Genomic DNA, 22,416 nt, shown 5'->3' on the forward strand with positions numbered 1-22,416 from the left:
GAAGATGGTTTGAGAAATTCATGTTATAACTGTGTAAATTTCAAAGTGAACCTAACATTCCATATATATACACACACACACACACACAAACAATTAAATACACTTGACCCTTGAACCATGTAGGTTTGAACTGTGTGGATCCACTTACACACAGGGATTTTCAGTACTAAATACTACAGCACTACGTAAGCCATGACTGCTTGAATCCATGGGTAGAGGTCTACACATTATATGCAGATTAGCCCCAAAGTTGTTCAAGGTGAACTGCAGGTAATCAGCCTAATCACCTCTCATAAAGCACCTGTCCTGAGATTCCACCACAATGTGACACATCATTTACATGAGAGACAGTAACTGTTAACAAGTAGGAACTCCCTCTCCTGGTTTTGGGCAATGGTCTGATTTTTAAAGAAAAGGCAAACCTCAGTATGTTCGTGGTTTGATGGAACCTGGAGAAACTGAGGGAGCCTCTTGCTCAGCCACGTGGTAATATCCCTGTTTGTATTAACGGCAAATGGTTCATAGCCCTCCTGTAAGCCGCAGATGGTGAAGTATTTCAAGGTGCTGACATCCTTTCCAAAGTTCATCCTGCCCACTTGAGACACTCCGAGGCTACACACTGGTATGAACCCTGGGAAGAAAAAAAAAACAAATGGTATCATTAGCATAAGAGCCTTCTGGTATGGAATTATCAAAGTGTTGCTCCAGAAGTCTTCCCTTTGTGAGAGCCGTCACCCTGAGGCAAAAGCAAGGATAAAGAGACCACTAACAGCAAGTATTCAACGCCAGGCTCAGAAGACTGGGATTTGCTCTTGGCATCAGAATTCATTAAATGTGGCCCCGGGACCCCTTCTTTCCCCTTGGACTTCTGTGAGGCAACTGTTAGGCAGTCCCTAGTCCTCCAGGGGTCTCAGGGTGCACAGCCACAGGAAGAGGTCCCCACTCCGCAGCCTCTTCATGCAGAACTGCGCGTGCCTCTCTCGTAGGGGGAAAATGAGATAGAAGAGAGCTTGAAACTGCAAACGCCAACACCACTGAGTTAGATTTCTTTGCATGTACCTCAAAGAAAAAAGGACTGGAGGCAATATTTATAAAGGTTTTAATTCACTTATAGCTGCTTTTGATCTTTGAAGAGACTGTTGCTCTTTCTACCCTGGGGTACCCTACAGCTAAGCTTGGGGAAAAAAAATATTTGGAAGTCGCCAACATCCCAGTGAATCTTCTCCGTCTGTCCCTTTCCCTTCAATGTCACTGACACTATAGATTAAGCAGTATAATGCACGATTAACATAAATAATTAAGATATGAAATCAAAGAGTAAGTTAAATAAGAAACTAAATCAAAAGCAATAGCAATGAGCAATAAAGAAACAAAATATTTCAGTGTGTAGCAGGGCTAGTTAACCTTTCCACTATTAAAGAACAAGGGGAAACTACATTCACTGTTAATTGTCTGGCAAGGGGATGAGATGACACTTCTCAGCGGAGGGCGTGTCTATGTAATCTTCATTTCTTTCTATACTATTTTACAGGAAAGTTCAAGTACTCAATGCAATAACCAAAGTCAGTGTTGGAAGGGAGACCACAAATCAGAGGACCTAACCTGTAGATTAAAAAAGCAAGGAATCCTGAGAATAAGCTGACAAATTTCTCCTGTTACAATTTCTATTTCTTCCACTGTTGAAATCAGTGGCAGTGAAAGCAATGTATAACCCTCAAAACAGCACGAGACAGCACAAATTACACCTGATTAACTCACAATGGTCTCATGCAGCTAGTGTCCATCAGTATATGTTTAAAAAAAAAGTTGTGTAACTATGCTACCAACCAGGAAGCATGAACACATCCCGCCAGGTTCAAGGACGTCCGAATGATGAATTTCTAGTTAAAACTGAAAGAGCCACAGCTGTGTCTGCAGCTGTGCGAGCTCTGGGTGTAGCAGTCAAGGAAAGCTATCTTAAGTGTTCCCAAAGGAATCAGAGAGAAGAACTGGATAAACTCAACAGACCTGAGACAGCTGGAACTACATGTGCACAAACTGGCAAATGTAGCACTCATGTGACACGAACTAGAGAATACCAAGATGGGAACATCTCCTCAGAGGCAAAACAGTTATTTCTTTCACCGCTTTAGACGTAGGAGTTCCTACCCTAAAAGCAAACTTACTGATCCCTAAAAATTCTCTACAGTAGATCTGTGGGTGTTTGTTATATTAATATCTGAACTTTTCTGTATGTTTGATATATTTTCATCTAAAAAAATCAAGTATTTAGTGTTGTGCACAAGATTTATGTCCTGAACTGTTCACTCTGGCTATGTTTACAATCACAGAATGTTGTTAGGACAATAAGTGTGTTTTTCTGTTTCTTGAGATGGTATACTATTAAGTTTTTGAGAATCTGGCTTTCAAAGGCTCGTTAATATATAGGAAAATATTGACAGTAAACATTATTTCAAGCAAGAAAGATGTAACATATGGTTTATTTTTAAACATGTGAAAAGACCAGAAGGGTTTTTTTAATCAAAAAAAGTTTCAGAGTAGTGGGATTTTTATTATTTTTTCCTCTATTTTTATGTCTCTCAAGTTAACAATTTTTTTCAATGAATGTTTATTTTATTATGAAAACAAGTGATAGCCTTTGTAAAAATATTCATTTACTAAGTTGGGATATACCTACATCTTTCTCAGATAGAAATGTGTAAGAGTCACGTGGATACGAAATGGTCCAGACCACATGTTCTTCAAGTTGTGGAAGTTCTCGATGCTAGTGAGTGTGCAGTGAGCTTGGGACCAGAAGTCTTGCTAATAAAATTAGCAAGGACTGAGGATGAGCAATTAAGTCATATGCATTAAGACACTTCCAACTATTCATTTCTTTATCCAACAGATATTTAGAGAGCAGCTACTGTGTGCCAGACACTCAGGACACTGGGTGAGGAACACACAGGCCTCAGCCAAAAGGTTCTCACAGTCTAACGAGCTGGGAAGACAAGTGATGAAGTCATACTCAAATCACCTACTGACCCATCTGAGAAGACGGAGCACCAAGAACAGAGGAAGAGCAGAGAGATGGGAGTGGCAAGAACAGAGGAAGAGCAGAGAGATGGGAGTGGGAAGATTCTGCAGAAGAAGAGGGCAGGCAGGTACTTCTATGAAATGCCCAAGGACAGAGAGTTTGAGATCCAAGAGACCTGGATTCAAGTCTTAGCTCTGCCACTTTCTGGCAAGTCGCTTAAATTCTCTAAGCTTTAATCCTTTCTTCTGTAATGTCTACCCCCTGGAGCCATGGTTTTAAAAATGAGATCCTGTATATATAGTGCTTAACAGGGATGCTCACTAAACGAAATTTAAAATGGAAAAAAAAAAAGGTAAAAGAAATTAAATATCCAGAGTAAGAGAATGGTTAATTATGATATGTACACAAGGTTAAGTATGTGCAGGCATTAAAAATCATGTTTGGGGCTCACCAAAATAAACCTGTAGAAGGAGACAGAACTAACATGGTGAAATTTAAAAACTGGTGATTGCAGGTGAAGAGTATGCAGGTGTTCACGGTACTTTCCTTGCAATTTTCTGAAAGGCCAACACTTCTCAAAATGTAAAATTGACACAAATATCAAAACTTATGTTTAAAATGTTTTTATGACTTAGGACAACATAATATTGTTACAAAGATGGCAACAGAAAATTATCTCTACATCTCAATCCTTTAGATGAGAGAAAAACACATTGAAAGTCCAATTTTTCTCTCGGTAGTGGGAATATATATATAATTTAAATCAATTCATTATATTCTTGTATTTTCCAACTGTTCAAAATGAATTGATTTATTTTCTGAAAAATAAGTGGGTATAATTTTTTATTAGCTTACAGCCATAGATGGTATCCTCACTGCTTTACTGCTTGGGTCCCTTTTAAAGGGAAGTATTTATGAAAGTACAATCGTAAGTAGAAATTATGCTATTTTTTTCTGTTTTTAATTTAAATGAAGCAGAACCCCCCAAAATTAAACTGTATTCTGACGTTTGGAAATGCAGCTTTCGTAGCTACGATAACACAATGAATGTTTCTGAAACCCGTATTTTAAATGTGGGCATCACAGCACGAAGGACTAGATGGTGGTAAAGAGCAGACAAAGAGGAAACACCAGGTACTTTCCAGTCTACACGGGGAAGACTGGGCCTCAGTCACTGGCCAGTGCCCTGCAACTACAGGTGCTGACAACAGATGACATGCTGTCAAACACACAAGGCTCGTGACAGCAGCCAATGTCCCCTGAGTGTTTATCTGGGGCTTCATCTCAGTGAACGTTAAGGACCGTTCATTGAGACAGGAATCAGTTATCTTTTCTCCAGTGAGTCAAGTCCAGTCTCAGCTTAAATCACAGATAAGTGGCCAGAAAAGAAAGCCGGGTCTGCAGATCTCAAGGTCCACGCTTTAAGCCAGCCCTGTGTGTCACCAGAGAGTAGAGATTTTAGGCTTCCTGGACTGTATGGTCTAGGTCAAAACTGCTCAAGCCTGAGTTACAGGGCAAAAGCGGCCAAAAAGAGTATGAAGACAGAGGAGCATGGCTGTGTTCCGACAAAACTTGATTAACAAAAACTGGCGGCCGGATGGATTTGGCCCTTGAGCTTCAGTTCACCAACTCCTGCTCCAAGTTTTCAACATTCAAACACTGTCTCCTACAGTATCAGGTCCCTCCAAGCAGCAAACACCTGATCCACACCGACCACGTGGCAATCGCTGCCAGAGGCACTGCAGACACAGCTGCGAACAGGACAGGACAGCGTTCCTGACTTCCCAGAGTTTACCTTTCTTTACACAGGGAAGGGAGCTAATAAGGAAAGAGTTATCAACTTACAGAATAGGTCAGAGACTCATAAATGCTATCAAGACTGACAGAAGGGTTTGCCATAAATTACACAAGATGAGTTGATAAATGACCTCCCTCTTAGTAACTGTCTGCAGCAAAACATGATAATCGAGAATCAGTTCTTTCTTAGTTTGAGGCAGGCTGAGCACAAAAATATTCCAGCCCACTAAAATTGGTTTACACCCGTTTATGCACACACCTGGCACAGGTGTCAGTCCCACCTGACTGTCCTTTGAGTTCTCCATCTTCTATTCCAGTTACCTTAACTGACACCTTGCAAATGGCAAAGCCTGATGAGATCTAAGGCAAGTTCTCCGCCCAGCAGTGGATCTTAAATTAGTACACACGGGCCCAACTGGTTACTTGGGCCTGTGCCAGATCCGCCCTAACTATTTGTAAATCTGTTAAAAGAGTAGCTACAACTTATGGCTAAATTGCTTCCTCCAACAAAAGACAGATGGCTTCAGCAAATTCTAATCTTCTCTACTGATGAGCCTCCCCACTCCTGAGCAGAGGGCTGTGGTGTGAGCATGCTAGTCCAGTGAAGGAACTGGCAGTCACAAAAGGATGTGGGGGTGTGAGGCAGGCATGAAATCTGCAGTGGGGGCTGGATGAGAAGATAAAGCAAATCACAAGCATACCAGCTTTTCCTAAGAATATATGATTTCAGATTTTGAAATTTCTGAAATACAAATTGGGACCCACATTCATAACCAAAACCAAATTGTCAAAAGCAGATAAAAATGGCCAGTATTATATTAACATATAAATGTGAATTATTTGATCAGAGGAAAGGGTAACACTTACTGGTGGCCTGCTATGTGCCAGGAAATATGTAAGCACTTTCCCATTTATTATTAAATATTAACCCCACTTTTCAAGATAAGGAAACAACTAAGATGTTAAATCTTTCTCTAGGGTCCCACAGCTGGTTAAATGGGATGCTCAAGTAAGATAGAAATTTCCTCTATTCATCAACACATAAAATTTAACTGTCAATTAACCGGGGAGTTTAGCCTAAGCAGTTTGGTTTTCACTGAATTCACCAATCATTTCACAATGAATTTCCCCAGATAACATGTTGTTTAGATTACATACACATAAGCTCAAAAGATACATGTTAAGTAATAATCTGGAATTTAAACACTAAAAATCCCTTCACTTGTTAAAGTACTCCGTGAGTGTAGTACCTACTTAAAGAGTTTCATTCCTGGAAAAATCCACAGAGTGTCTAGGACAGTCCCCTTTTCTGATTTTAGACAAAACAATGAGGCCACTGGTTTCCAACATCTTCTTACTCTTTAGAATTAGTCTACCACTTTATGACTGTCTTCATCTTCACTCAAAATAACTAGTGTCCCAAACCAAACCTGTGGTTGTTTGAATTGCCCCACAGCAGGGACTCACAGTCCGAGCTTCTTCATTCCTTCACAAGTGCTAACTCTTAATTAGGGAGAGTCCCAATAGCCTTACTTTCCCAGGTCTGATGCAAACCTAGGTCCCAGGTCTGAATAAACAGCAGATTGTAGAGTGACACTAATGACAGAAAGGACAGATGTGATGGTGGACCAAGGAAGGTAGGTATTTGCGATGGTGCAGACCCAGCCCTAATTCACACCATGTTGAAAGCAATCTTCTCAATGAGTCACATACATCTACCAAATAGTTCATACTTCAACTGAGGGTAAAAAGAAATTATATGTATAGACCGACAGCCCAATATTCTGTTTTTTTTTTTTCTTCCTCCATTTTAAAGGCATCTAATAAAATCAATAATGGAAAGTCGTCCCCCATTTCTTTTTCCGTAGAGGTCTTTTCTGCCTAAAGCTATGCAGCTATTTTAATTACAAAAATATCCTTCTGTTTCCCTCCCAAGGAAAGGAATTCTACATGGTCTCAGCATCAAGAATTCAGTTTTGCTCCTGCCCTTTCAAACAGCAGACACAGAATCAAAGGCATCATTTCTGGATCTGATTACAATCATCATGGGTATGGGACCAGAGGGCCCTGAGGTGATCTTTACTCACAGAAAAGCTGACAACCTTGAACAAGCGCCAATGTAATGAGGCATTTATGCTACACAAGACATGCACTCATAGCCTACTTTGTAAAATACAGATAATCTCCAAAGTATTCTTTCACTATTCTTTCACCATATGGCAAAATGCTGACTCTTCCGTGCTTTATGTTAAGGATACGATCAGCTCCTCACATTACCGGAAACCTGAAGCACTTGCACAAAGGAGGAACTTGAGACTAGTGCTAGACTGGTGAGGGGTGTAAGTGTAGAGGGCAGGGGATCAGTCCCCCAGGGCGGCCCCAGCAAAATGCCACAGGCTGGGTGGCTTTAACTTATTTGCCCAAGACCAAGATGTCTGCAGGTGTGGTTTCTCCTCAGCCTCCCTCCTTCGCTTGCAGACAGCCACCTTCTCGCTGTGTCCTCACATGCCCTCCCCTGTGCACCTGGTGTCTCTTCCTTTTCTTAGAAGGATGCGAGTTGTACTGGACCAGGGCCCCACCCTCAGGACCTCAGTATGGTCACTACCGGTCAGGACTTCACCGTATGAATTTGGAAGAACATAAGATCCAGTCCATGTGAGCTGGGAGTTTTGTATTCAGGATGCCGTCTTCAGCTGCAGACACATCTCAGAAGCCATGCCTGCTGAGCCCTGAGGACCCTCGAGAAGCCCTGGATGAGAAGAATCTCAATCTCACTTTATGAGGCGTTTCATTTAATGCTCCTACAAGGCATCGCTTCTCATTAAGTCAGAATAGTTGAGATTTCACCCTCTTCGGGAGGCGGCAAGCCCCAACAGAAGTGAGACACGCAGTCATCTTCTCAGTAGTGAGAACCGGCTCATGTCTTGTGGGTTCCTCCTTCAAGCAAGTGTGGAGTGCAAGTTGTGTCAGAGAAAACGCCACGCATCAGTTCCCCTCTGACATCGGTGTGTCAGGTAAATGTACTGCCCCCAGGTTTTCGCCACCATTCCTTTGTCTTGACAGTTTTCTTTCTAGCTTTGTGGTCACTGTTTGTTTTGCTTTTCTTACACTGAGGATTAAATTACTAAACTTGGATGGGGAAGAGATTTTAGGAAGCTAAAGCCTCCCCTCAAAAAGGGGTGGTATATCAGTAAGAATTCCTGTTCAGAAGTCTTCCAAGCAGGACTGTCTTGTGTAGGCACATGCTGGGACACAGAGGGCAGACGCCCCGCCTCCTAGGGACAGGACTCCAGAGAGGGTGGTGCCATGGAACACGTAGGATATAAGGCAGCAGGACTTTAGGGGCCTGATGAAGATGGAGAAGCATACAGAATAGAAATTTGGGACTATGGGAAAGACAGAGCCATTGCTTTGGCTTGGAGGGCTCCCCCACAAACATGAGACACCCTACTTATAAGACAGAGGCTATTACTATTACCAGGCCCATTGTTTTCTCTGCTATAAAATGAAAAAGACTTCTGATTTCATGGCCTGGTGTTTGAGATCACACCCTTCACCTTATCAGGAACATCACTAGAGATCAGGACTTCCCCATCAGCTCTCCCTCTCTCCCAGCTCTTCCCCCAAACTCTACACACATGCTTAAGAACCTCAAGTGTACAGAAGCAGGTGGTGGATCAATTACCACCTTTTGTCCAAGACACAGCTTTTACATGTGTTGTTGGTCCTTTCCAATACTGTAATAAGCATCTTCTAAGCCACCACCCAAAGGAAACCTAGAACCTCAACAGTATCTGCCATCTAACCATAGCACGCTGCTCTCCCCATCTCCCGGCCCCTCCACCTGAGGAAACCACCACTCTAGCCCTAAAATCAGCATCCTCTTATTTTCCTTTATACGGATTTTAAAATTTGGGTTGCTTATAACTTTGATAGTTCTGAGTCCAAAGGTTCAGCAGAAACTAAAACATCCCCTTGGTGAATGTATTTGTTTCCCATTCCTATGAGACAAAGTACCGCAAACCTGGCAGTCTAAAATAAGACCCATTTATTGTCTCTTAGCTCGCAGGTCAGAAGTCCAGGTACCACACGACTAGGGTCCTCTTCTCAGTGTCATGAGGATGAAATCAAGGTATTACCTGGACCATGTTCTCATCTGAGGCTCAGATCCCCTTCCAAGCTCCCTGGTTGTTAAAAGAATTCAGTTCTTTGTCGTTGTAGGACTGCGGTCGCCTTTTTCTTGCCAGCTGTCAACCAGGGGTTGTTCTCAGCTCCTAGAGGCCTCGTGCAGACCCCCACCATGTGGCCCTCTCACACCACAGCAGTCTGTTCATCCAAGGCCAGTAGGACAGCACATCTCACACTTTGGATCCCTCTGACTTCAAGAAGGGCCCAATCTCTTTTAAGGGCTCACCTGATTAGGTCAGGCCCACCCAGACGATTTCTATTTGATTAACTCACAGTTAACTGATTAGTAATATGATCATGGGAGCTATCTCCCATCTAATTCAGACTCTGTCCACATGACAGAAGAGAGGGTTATGCAAGACATGTCCACCAGGAGCAGGACTCCCAGAGACCATCTTAGAATTCTGCCTACAGCACAGTGTATTGCAGCCTCTTCCTGTGTTCTCCCCAGTCCTGATGCTGACTAGTTGTCAGTACAGTGGTAAGCGGAGACAAGGAGGAAGTCACAGCAGACCTTACCAGGGACTGCTCCTGCACCTGCCCAGCACTGTTCCTTTGTTGACATTACAGCCAGAGCACTCTTTGAAAAATGGAGATTCAATTAACCTGTTTGCTTTCCCTAGAGATACTCGGAAGAGATTTTAAAAAAAAAAAGCCAAATAGAAGGAAGACTCATGGAAGAGGACTCGCTACTTTTAGAAGTCTAATAACACGGCTCCTGATCTTGACCACAGGTCCTGGCCCTTCCAAGGGAGGGAGGGACTGAAGGCTCCTGTCCTTCTCCCGGGGACGGTGTGTCGCAGCAATCATTCTTTGTCCAGTTAACACGGAAGCTTCACGGTGGAGCCTGTGGTTGCGGAAGGACAGCACAGTCCCTGTTTGGAAAAGTGATCTGTAGCTCCTAAGAAAAGCCCTGCCCGCATCTCTATGGAACAACCTGACCTTCAGCTGGAATGAACTGGATGGCTGTCTCACCACCTGGATTTCACTGGGTGACCCCATCAGTTTTTTAAAGATTTTTTGTGATTTTCCTTTTGATGTTATCAAGAAACAACTTACATTGGTCAAGAAATCATTTCGGTTGTGTAAACCGTACAAAAGGCAGACATCAAGAGACAGTTCTTTTCATTACTTTATGAGCCACAGTATATATGACTGAACTATCTCTGCAGCAACAAAAAAAATTATGAAGATTTTAACAAACACCAAATCAGGCACAGCCCAGACATGAAGGCAAGTTAGCTGTAAGAACAATCTGAAAATAGAGTACTCACGAAAACTTCTTGGTCCTTTAGCAACCACAGTGCATTCCTGCTGGCCTAAATGAATGGTTTTTCAACTGGCTCCTCCGAGCTCTAGATGTCCCCGGGCTCTCTTAGAGGCGACTGTCGGCTAGGGAGCTTGTCTCAGGGCCTTCCACTGTTGTTACACCCAGAGCAGCTCCACTGACTTTTTTTAATAATGGGAGGGAAAGGGAAAACCCCAAGCCGAGAAAGCATCTGGAAGTCCCAGGCCTGCGTAAACTCTGCAGTCCTTTCTACAGAAGAAAACCTAGAATTCTGACTAACCCCTACAAAGTGAAGAGTTAATGACTACGGCTAAATAAAGCTTTTAACCTGCCTTAGAGACCAAAAGGATACTTCCCAACACTTCCAACCCCAGTCCAACAACATGGACCGTAACACTTTCAGACAATTCACGAGAATGCTGTATTAACTTTACAGCAGAGCGTAAGTTTCAAGTAATTTTTTAAATTTTAATAATTATGTGAAGTGTGAAGTCAGAAAACAAAGTTGTTTCTATGACTGTGCCCCTCAGACCCACGTCAGAGCCCATCTTGTCACTGCAGCAGCAACTGGTGTCTGCAACAATGCTGTAGCATTGGCATCTGTCATTGCTTAAACAGCACGACTGGGCGTTCCACATCGTGTACAGTTCTAACATCATTCTGTGAATCCAAGTGGCATAAACCAAACACAACTCACATCGACATTTCAAGAATTTAACTTCGTAAGAAGAAAGGCATAAAATACCAGCATTTTAAAATAACAACCAATTAAAAAAGCAGAATCTCAGGTCCTACCTGTAGGAGTGGACAGCGTAGACAGAGAACACAGAAGAAGCCCCTCTCCCACCTCCCCTATGATACACAGGCCCTCATAAAAGCAACACTGAAGGAGGGGAGGTAGGGATGGATGGGGGGTTAGAGTGCCTGTTTCACCCACCACCTGAGACGTAGGACTGCAAAACAGAAACTAAGTTGTAAAAATGCAAAGCTCCTATTGTTTTCACAAATCTGTCTCAGAAATGATGGTCATACCTGCTTGAAAGCTTACTGAATGAATAACTAGAGAACTTAATGCAAATAATGAGCTGGCTAACTTTCTGAGGATTGGTGACAAGTTTACAGAATTTTGAAAAGTACTGACTGAGGTAGATCTTAAAATCCAAGACTATACATAGACATATGTTCAAGTAATACAGGATATATTCAAAGCCATCTTGAAAAGAAAGTGCTAGCTCAGTTTGAAATGAAATATTTATACAATATTTTGTTAAACATCATCTTGTTTACATGCTCTGGGTAACACTACCCAACAGAACCCAGTGCTGAGCACTTGAAACCTAAGTTTCCACCACTGGAAACTCAGTTTTTACCTTTATTTCACTTACATTAATGTAACTTCAAATAACCCCGGGGACCAGGGGCCAGCCTAGGGCAGCAGACCTCTGAAGGACGAGCAGCGGCCTTGCCCCCCGCTTCCCAGAGGGCTCTGGGCCTTCCCGCACAGCGCTGCCCGAGGTCGAGGTCCAGGCCCGCTGGCACAGGGGCCTCTCCCCGCGCCGCGCCTCCGCAGCACTGCCCGCGCTTCTTTACCTCAGAGCCCGTGCACTCAACAGAAACTACCCGGGCGCTGACTGCCCCTGGTGCACTCAAGTCTCCGTGAAGAGGGACATCCTGCACCCATCTCTATCGTCTCAGCACCCATCAGGGGACCTGGTGCACAGTAGGTCCTCACTATTTTTTTTGAAACACATGAACCGGAAGAAGGTAGCAGCAGCTGATTAAACAGGGCGGTTCTAAGAGAAAACCTAACATTTGTGGGAAACTCTCCCTTTACCTGCCATTTCTTTCTGGTTCACACTTGAAAAGCCCCTTCTGCTTTACGGAACGGCCAGCTAAGCGGTGGAGACGGCGTCTGGGCCGCGGCCGCCTGGAGGCTGCCCTCTCCGGCGAGCCGCAGGCCCGAGGTTGACACCGCCGGTCCCCGCCCTGTTGCCGCAGACAAGGCAGCGGTCCCGCAGCCTGGGAGGAGCAGCGCGGTTGGGTGCCCCCGGAAGGCCGCGCGAGGCCGCACACTCACCGTCAGCGACGTCCGAGTCCCTTGCAGGCCAGCTCGGATCCCAAGGCGTCGAGCAGGGTCTCGCCGTCGAGTGGGAACACCATGGTGCGCGCGGTCACGTCGGCCACGCAGCCCACCACGTCGCCCGCCTGCCAGGGCCGCCCGCAGTGCTCGCTGTCCTGGTGCCGGCGCTGGGCCTGGGGAGAGGGCTCGGGTCACCGTGCGGGTGGGGGGCCAGCCGCACACCGCCCGCCTGGGCTCTGCACCCCTAACGTCTACATGGTGTCACTCACTGCGTCTCAACAAAACCCAGTATACTCCGTGATCTTCAGAGTCTACTATTTAAAAACTCTAATCCCACATACTTTCCATTACAATGAAAACTATGTCTTTAGAAATGTTATCTGTCTCACCACAGGGAATGCTTCCCAGGACACGGGTTGTTTTTCTCTACTCCCCAAAATACAGGGAATCATGAGCAGAGAATCAAGCTGGGGGTTTATCATTGAAAATGACAGTCTAATTTTCATCTGTTTCAAAATAAAATTCCATTTCTGGGAACCAAAGACACCGACACTTCAGCAAAACAGAATTCTAGAAGCATTTCAGTACATGCTAAAAACAAAAAAGGTTCAAATCAAACTTAAAAATATTAAGATATTTACTGAAATAAGCTGCCAAAAATTGAATACATATGGCCACATTGTTTTATATACGTAGGTGAAATTTCATCAATATATTTGGAACAGTTTTTATAAATCTGACTTTTGAATCTATAAGTATATTCTGATTTACAGACACAAAATTAGTTGCATTATTTTGTCAGAAAAATCTTTTAATTGTCCCCTTAAGCATCACCTTCATTATGAACTGATATGTAACAGGATACAGTCACCAAAGTGAAAGGATATGATTCTTCTAAAGCACAGCACATCCTACTTTAAAAAAATTTATTTAGCTAAATTAGGTATCAAAAGGTGTTACGTTTTTCCATCTGAATTAAAAAAAACAAGATTCAGGAAATGTCATGTTTCAGAACAAAGTGGGTCAGTTGTCCTAGAAGACACAATACTAATTTCTAGCCTAGAAATGCTTTCCCACATACATACGTGCATACCCAAATGGCAAATCTTCATGATTGCTTTTTTATTCTAATTTTCCTTTTTTAATTAGAAAAAATTTGTATTTCTCAAAAGCAATACAAATTCACCAAAAAAATTAGCAAATAAAAAAAGAAAATGTCAAGAATTTCATCAACCAAAAATGACTAGTATTATTCTATTGTGACTATGTTCATATATAAATACTTTGTATTTTGAATTTTAAAATATTTTATACAGATAAAATAATCTTTATTTATAGAATGCACAAATAAACAAGAAAAGAAGCACCTGACCAGCTTCCACCAAACTTAAGAAATAAAATGACTAATAATGTCGAAAAGGAAACCTCTTGGTGATTACGAACAACAAAGAGCATTCTTGTGCCTACTGAATGTTTATACCTATCATTAATTATTGCTGGAGAGTGAATTCCTCCTGTGGAACTGCTGTGTCAAAGTGAACGTAGTTTTAATCAGTACATGGATTTTTAATACTTTTGGTAGACAAGGATGATTCAGCTCTTTGATGTGACAGAGAATCCACGTTCTACTCTCTGAGTTTCGCTGCATTTCCAGGGTGAAGGGAAATGTTTTGAGACTGCAAGGACAGAAGTTTTCCGAGGAGCTACTTTCTCCAGTTCGTGCTCAGGGAGGTCTTCGTGTTACCGGACCACACAAGGCACAGCCAGGCAGTGTGGACACCCAGTGCACAGCAGCCCACAAAGTCCGGGCCCACACCCTGGGGTCTGGGGCCCAGCCAGGCGAACTCACCTTGAAGCCATCGAAAGTGAAGGCATGTTCGTCCGAGCTCAGCTCCTGATCGGGCTGGCAGCCTGGCCGACTCCAGCCCACTCGCCTGTCTCTGGCAGTGACAGCCTCAAACTCAAAATAGCACCTTCCGGCCCTCACGGCGTAAGTTTTCTCGGCCCGGAAGATCCGGAACCGCTCCCCAGTGCCGCTGCACACCTCTGCCTTGGCGGCTGTGAAGGAGAGGGACTGGGGTGAGGGCTGTGGGAAGGTGAAAGAAGAGAGCAGACACCCATGACTTCAGCAATTAAACCTATGGGGAGGAGGGTAACGCCTTTGACTCTCATCCTGGTTCACATCTTACAAAGTGTTTTCATGTATGTGATCAGCCACCGTCAGACGGTACCAGACTGCAAAGTACTAGGGCTTCCTTCGGAGACACTGGGTGTTCACTAATACTGTAAAGGCAGGTAATGTACAATCTGGGGTTTGTTTTTTTCTGTAGAAGAAAGCCTTCCAACCACTTGGTGGTTTGGTAGCGGAAGATGAGATGAACTTGAAGGCATGGATGGGAAGAAGCCAATAAAAGAGGTTTAAACTGCTCTGTGTAAGAAATGAACAGAAGTTTTTCGGTGGGAAAGAAGAGGGAAGAAACGGCCATGAAGTGAGGAGAGAGGTCACAGCAGGAGACAGCGGCAAGTAAGCAGAGCAGGGAACCACTGCTACAGTCCCCAGGCAGACCGCTAAGGGCATAACTCGTCCACTACCCGCACCCTCCCTGTACTGTGCTGTACACACAAATGCTGTGCTTCAGAGATGAGAGGGAAAAGTGAAAGGGTCACGTCCAGCATCAAGATCAGTGCAGAGCAGAGGGTAAAAGGTATCTGCAGGAGATGGACATACAGGAGAGGAGTGAGCCCAGAGTGCAGGACCTCAGGCCAGGGGCCCTGGGGCCAGGATGGCCTGGAATAGACAACCCCCTAGGAAATCGCAGTGTGTGGTGGCGAGGGTCCACTGAATGCGTATCAAAGGGTACGGTCAGCTCAGTTAAGAGCGGGGGTTAGATGCAGAGGAGGAAATATAAGTGACTCGACCTAAGTCACACAGCTAACAAACGGCAGAACTGGGGTGCTGCCAAGTGCTGCAGCCTGTGTTCTTGCCCCCTGCCTCCAGGAGCTGGCCTGGAGTCAGTCAGCACAGGGTAAATACTAGTTCTCAACTGTTCTCAACAGTTAGGAAAGACCTTATAACTAATAAAGTTTTAACAAAAGCTTAACCACTGGTTTGATGTGACCAAATCAATAAAAATAATCAATAAGCTCTAAAGGTTGCCAATAAACACACAGTTAGATCACCTTTAACAAGGTAAGATTAGATTGAAGTAAAGAAAAATGGACTAAGAGTTCCTAGCACACAACAGGAGCTGATCTAATGAAACGACGCGTACTGCTCTTTGGTGATGTCTGCCGTGATGACAGGGCATGTAGATGAACTGTACCTGCTGATAAACCTTTCCTAAGCTGGGTTAAGTTTCTGAACAAGCAACACTGTGTATTTCCATCTTTCCCCATACACACACACATATGCCCACGCCTAACCACCCAGTCTGCTCCAAGCCAATTTCCAGTGTTCAGCAGTGATGGCCTCAAATTTCACACACTCATGTCATGGAATACATTCAAACCTTTTACTGAAAAATAAATGCATTAATACAGTTTTTAAATGACACATTTTTACTACTGTATGGAGTATACAGCATGTACAAAATTCTCTGAAGATAGAAATTTTGCTGTTGATGCAATTAAGTTGGGAAAAGGGCTTGAGTGAGAAAAACATTTCTATAGTGAAGAGTAAAAATTTCTCATGTCTCTTATGTAATAACTGAATGACTTTTAAAAGAAGGATAATAAACTACTTTCTTGAGGAAAAAGAGCTAAGTTTTAACAAAACAGTTCTAAGTGCTGCAATACTAAAAAAAAAAAAAAAAAAAAAAACGAAATGCCGCATTTCCAGAGATAGTATTTCCTCAAGAAACAGCACACTGATCCACTGCTTCCTTAAATCATTGTTGTAACGTTCTCTAAATTAATCTGAGACACAGAGACCCACCAGAGTCCCAGAAATCCCTCCCACCCTGCCCTACTCACTGCCCAGCACCCCTCCCCCCTCAGCAACCCCCTGCAGACACAGAGACCCCCTGTGGACTTGGCTAAGAAGAAAAATATTGTTGTAGTCTCAACACAGTTTTGTTAAGTTCCAGAGAAAGATACTATAAAAGAATACTGTGTCAGTTAAAAAGCATTATAACATTCACTTTTTAAATATGAGTCATTTACTCAAAAATTTAGATCTGGAATTTTGGAAATATTGTAGGGATTGGAAATGAAAACGAGGAACTAACCCTTGAGTAACACGGGTTAAACTGAGGGGACAGCTGACAGGCATCCCGGAACAGCTGTGCTGTCGGAGAGTGGGTGTTGGGAGAGAGGAGAGAGGAGCGCTGTCCCACACACAGGGGACTGTGGGAATCTGAAAGAAGCTGTCTTTGTCAACAACTTACATAACAGAAGATCACAGAAAGAGCAATCAACCACTGTCACTGAAATCGCCCAACACTCCAAACAAGGGCTGTTCTGGAGCTTCTGCTTATTTGTGACTGGGCACCCCTCAGGACTGAAATGAATCAAGCTGCAAATCCCTCCCATGATGTACTTTTTGAAAAAACTGAACTTTACAGAGAGCTTTCCTCCATCAGTGTTACAGCATCAGTCCCCACTGCATTCCAGGAAGCAGACACACCACAATCCCCACCTTAAACTGATGGTAGAAAAATCTACGGTTCAGAGAATCTAAAATTCTCTCTGGAGGAGAAAATCTTCGAATCCAGACTATCCAACCCTCCAGACCCGGTGTTCTTACCTCGTCTGCTCCAGGGCCTATCACCTAACCAACTGAATTAAGGAAATACAGAAAGAAAGGACAGCACTTTCTTTAAACTACTAGAATGGGGCATTGTGTGAATTTTGCAGAAGTAGGAGCTCTTTTCTGCCTATTTAAATATTAAAGAAATAGGTGAGATCAGTTCATCATAAAACCATACCGACATTGAGAATTAGCTGATGAAAAGCGTTATTAGCATTCACGGAGGCCACAGCCACAGCTCCAGGATCCTGCAGTCTTGTGATTGGTCAAACCTGCCAGCAGTAGCTGTTAGGGTGAGATCAGACCACAGGGACCTGTCAAAGACTCCATACACCAAATGCAAACGTGGAGATTTCTACCTCTCAGGCTTCCCAGGAGTTGCCCACCTGGCTTATTAGCTGTCAATTGATAAAATTACAGGGAATGCACTGCAAATTTAACCTAATTATCTTAGGCCATGAACTTTCAATAAAAACACTTTGTTGCAAAAGATGGGCCACAATGAGCTGCAGCGACCTGCTAACTGAATGGGCAAGACTCACACCAAGACCATGAGGGAGGCAGGAGGTCCGGGACACCAGGGTCCCAGGTCATGGCGACCTGCCCCGCGTGCCTCACCACCAGCAAGCTTCATCACATTCAGCCAATTTGTACAGATTCCTTTCCCCTTTACATTACTGCTAGAACCAAAACTCATTCTAGGTCCAGTTTGTTCATTTCCATCATGATAATCACTACCACACCTTTGAAGTTATCTTCCTGGACCCAAACCCTAGAATTTGAAACAGTGCTTAAGTTTTATGTTCTGGGTCTTTGGTAAAATAACTCCAATGGAAATAGCTCCTCACACTTAACAGAACTGAGACAAACAAAAAGGACAAAAGTACTGTTTCATTCCTAACATGAGCAGGTATGAGGATGAGTGACCTACTCGGACAAATTCAGTTCCACAGACCAGCAAGGATGGAAAAGGAACAAAAGAAAAGCTGCAGTCTTTTCAAAAATATTTTCTGGACTTTTCTATATTAAAATTTGCCATTATTTATTTTCTTTATTTATTTTCTTTATTTCCATTATTTTGCACCACCTCATCCTTTCATCTGTAATGATTAAGTAGCAAATTTCATGAGAAAATACTTGGCAAAGTCACTAAAAAACAAATCTGCCTTTACAAGATGACATAAAATCCTCTACAATATCTTTTCTCAAAATGTGTTCCTCAGACAAATGGTCAGGAGGTACTCTCTACCAAGAAGGGTTCTATGGCTGATTAAGTTTGGGAAATACCATAAACTCAGTCCATCCCACTTTAGAGATTTGCAGTACCCAGTTTATACTAAAAGTTTCAAGAAGTCCATCAGCAAAAATAAAAACTTATTTATTTTAATATAGCACTTTTACATATTATCATATCAGTGCTTCTCAAACTATTGGTGGTGAAGGACTGATTGACTTTTTAATTTCAAGTCCATTGTCATCTGATTTTCTGATAAAATGCAATAAAATTGTTAGAGAAAATTTTCAAAAAATGAGGACATAAAAGATACAAGCCTATGTTTTAAAAACTGTTAGATTCAACAGACATAAAATTGCCCCCTTAAATTGGCATAAACATTTCTAAAAGCGTGTTCTAATATGTTTACTGACCTTCATGTCACAAACCAGTAACAATCTGTGACTGACACTCCGAGCAGCGCTGTATCTGAGGACAGACCCTTGTGTTCCATTAACACCCATCAACACCAGCAGAGCACTCTGGGAAATACTTACACAGAGTACAAAGACATAAAATACGGTCAAAATCTAATTCCGGACAAATACCGATCCAATCCATCAATGCACCGTGACAATTTCTAACTGGAATTAAAATGACTGCTGGACCTCTCTGGTCTGCATGACACCCCACCTTGACACACATGCGTAAACACACACAGCCCCCTCCCAGTAGAGTGCTGTGCAGGAGACACCACGGGCGGGACCACCAGGTGACAAGAGCTGGCTCTGCCCTCTATCTCCCTCTTACAATCTGTGTGACCCTGGCTGCTGCCTTAACCTCTCTGTGCGTCATTCCACTACGTAAGTATTAATCCAGGGCCTCCTGTGCGCTGGGTTTCATCAGCCAGCAGGGCAAACTCCCCTGCCCTGTTTGGGAGTAAATCGTGGCAGGACAGAGAATAAGGACACAGGATTTACCCAGTGTTCACAGGCGATGCCATGTGGGAAGAGAAAAAGAGATGGGGTGTGGTGAGAGCGCGGCTGAGGCTGCTGCCACTTGAAGCAGCACGGTCACAGGGTCAGGATGACCAGGGCACGAGCAAGCTGAGGGAAGGGGCCCTGTGGGCATGTGGGGAAGAGTGTTCCGGCCTGGGGAACAGCCCACACAGAGGCCCTGTGCAGGTGGCCGCCTTGCTGAGAAGCCAACCCTGGGCTGCTAGGAGGAGTAAACTGGTTGACAGGTGGTGCTTCCTGCACAAAGGAGACAGTCAGACACGGCTGCTGTCACCACCACCAAGATGATGTTTACTCCCAAAGTCTCACAACATCAAGGCCTTCGGAGACCCGGAAATGCGCATGGGGGTCTGAGCTGCCCCTGGGCCTGGGTGACCGTGTCCTGTCCTGCAGCCGAGCTCCCCGCTTTACAACATGGCAGCTCCAGCCCTCAGGCCCTGCCAGCTCTCTTCCCCCGAGGCCCCCAGCCCTGCCACACAGCCTCGACACGCACTGTCACAACTGCTGAAATTGGCCGACACACACACTCATACACGGGAGATGTGAGTACCTCCCACCCTCACACACACACACACACACATACTGACATGCTGGAAAAGGGCAGGCATGATCACATGCACACACATGCCCCATGCATTGCATACATGCAAACACAACACACGGGGAAGGAGGGGAGCTGCCCCAGCCAAGGTGACAGTGACCTCCGCCTTGCCCAGCCTGAAGATCTGCCCTCAGGCCTCCCACCCCAGTGCTGGGAACCTTGATACGTGGATGCAAGATTGGGATTTTCTGATGTTTCCTGGATGCCACACCTGCACAATCATCCCAGGGCTCTGGCCACCTCTTCCCTCCTCTCCTGATCTTCTCCGGCACCTCGCTGCTTCAACACGTTTCTAATCTGGGGTCCTCGGCCTGGGGGCGATCCACAGAAACAGGTCCAGAATAACCAGCTTTCTTTGTAACCCCACTTAGCTTATTCTGTGCCAATACAGATGATATTCTGTGGAACCCATCAGTGCCACTGGCTCAGAAGAGGCCAAGGGCCCTGGACCACGTCACTGGCCCCGTGATGACCTGCTGGCATGACCACCCAGCCCAGACTGGCCCCTGCTGCCCGCCATGCCCTGGCTAAGGCCCCAGCCTCCCACAACATCCTGGGCTTCCTGCAAAGGGAGGCTCCCCTCCAAGTGTCTGCAGGGCTCCCAACCTGCCCTGCTGCCATGGAGGCCCACCCGGGGTCCCAGTCCACTGATCATGCCCTCCTGGACAGGTGCCCAGCTCACCAAGGAAACCAAACTGCTAAGACTGTGCCCCAGCCCCTCCTTGCTGCAACCCGCCCAGCACACTGGTACACCCGCCTTTCCCTCTGACGGCCACAAGGCTTCCCCGCACCTCTTCCAGAATCTTAAACACAGGCCCCTGACCAAGTCAGCCCGACTCCAGATGACACACAGCCCCGACACCAGGGAATCCCCTCACCCTGCACCTGACACCTGCTTTTTGTGTTTGGGTGTTAGCGCCTCCTCCCTCCCCTAACCCAGAAGGCAGCTCCAGGACACAAAGGACTTTCCTTGTGCCTCTTCACTGCTCCTCGTCCCTGGCACCAGAACACCTCACAGGAGCTGGATAACTAGCTGTAGGATAAGGATTTGTGCAGCCACAACACATGCAGCCCCCAAAATGCATCTCCTGATCACACATCCTGACACCCCACTCTCCTTTTTTGTCCCATGTCCCAGGAGGCCCCTGCAGACCCTGCCACAGGCCTCGGCAGCCTGCTGGCCCATTAGAATTGTCATACCTGCAGAAGAGGAAGGACCTTCCCCCAGCCAGAAATGAAAAACTCCCTCATCCTGGAAGAAACCAGACCCATCCTTCCCTGAACGCTCAGCAAGCACCTCCCAGTGTGCTGCACCACGCCCGGCCCTGGGGCCACAGGCAGGCACCCCAGGTCCCTATTCTCTCAGTGCAACTGGCTTCCCCGAGGGAGCCCTTATGTACGGGTGGCCAGGGCAGCCCTGCAGAGGAGACCCTCTCCCCATTCCCTCTGCCCAAAGGGCTGCCCCCTGGGCCTCTCCCCAACGGTCACTCACCTGGAGCGCATCCCCACCCCGGTCCTGAGGCACTTCTCAGGGCCACCAGCCACGTTGCTGGGATTGCGGTTGCCCATGGCCAGGTGTTCCATAGAGAAGTTGTCGCTGGGGTGGGAGGTCCCGCAGTCACTGTCCTGGGACGGCTGCTGTCCCTTTATCTGCAGAAACTACCTGCTGCCTTGCAGGAAGGCCAGGGGCCCCAAGGGGTTGCAGAGCCTCAGCACCTCATCACAGCTCTCCAGGCCCAGAGACATGCGCGTGGGTTACAGGAAGGAGTCCAACTGGCAGATGCAGATGCAGGCAGGGCTGCTGCAGGTTGGGGCTGCCTTGTCCACCTTCGTGTAGTTCACGTGATGGCATGGGTCCAGGTTGCACAGGGTCCAGGAGCAGTGCGAGGCATTGGTGGGGAACTCGGTGGCCGCCAAAAAATACTCGAAGAACTTGCGCTGCACCAGCGTGGGGCACGGCCCAGCCTCAGGACCCACGTCTGTCCCCGATGCCACACTTGGCTGGCGCCCCAGCAGCAGAGCGGATCGAAAATTCGTAAGGCGCCCGGCCCAGCACCAGGCCCCGCATCCTAGCTAGCGGGGCCACCGGGGTTCCACGGGCTGGGCAGGCAGGCAGGTGTGGGCCAGGCCTTGACATGACAAGGTCTGGCGGTGACTAGGGCCAGGCTTTACTAGGGCCAGGTAGCAGAGCTCTGAGTAGAGGCAGGAAGAAGAGGGGGCTTCAGGCGACCAAGGAGGATGCAGTGGCTCCTAACATCTGGGGCCCAGATGCCGGCCTGGGGCTGCCAGCAGCGGCTGGAAGAGAAAGCAGAAGAGTGCACTGTGAGCTCCATGGGGAGTCTCAAGACTCAGGCTACTGGGGACAGTGCCCACCTCAGGCGTGGGGCCCTGACACAGGCCTCCGCCTTGCTCTCAGGCAACTACTCTCTATGCCTGTCCATTTGCCACCTGCCAGTGTGTCCAGGGGAGC

General features: G+C 45.7%; 1 protein-coding gene across 5 annotated transcripts in view; it reads right to left on the reverse strand.

Moving 5' to 3' along the window:
- The window catches only part of LOC107035297 (ankyrin repeat domain-containing protein 26-like), a 124,194-nt gene extending 102,010 nt beyond the window's left edge, over positions 1-22,184 (reverse strand). For all 5 annotated transcript variants that reach the window (XM_072949433.1, XM_072949429.1, XM_072949430.1 and 2 more), the window contains exons 1-4: positions 21,439-22,184; positions 14,219-14,427; positions 12,367-12,542; positions 423-631 (exon numbers count right to left, since the gene is read on the reverse strand). The gene's annotated coding sequence lies outside the window, so the exon portion shown is untranslated. The remainder of the gene's footprint in view (positions 1-422; positions 632-12,366; positions 12,543-14,218; positions 14,428-21,438) is intronic.
- Between the last annotated feature and the right edge of the window lie 232 nt (positions 22,185-22,416).

This window comes from Vicugna pacos, chromosome 25 (genome assembly GCF_048564905.1).
Source record: "Vicugna pacos chromosome 25, VicPac4, whole genome shotgun sequence".
Lineage (NCBI taxonomy): Eukaryota > Metazoa > Chordata > Mammalia > Artiodactyla > Camelidae > Vicugna > Vicugna pacos.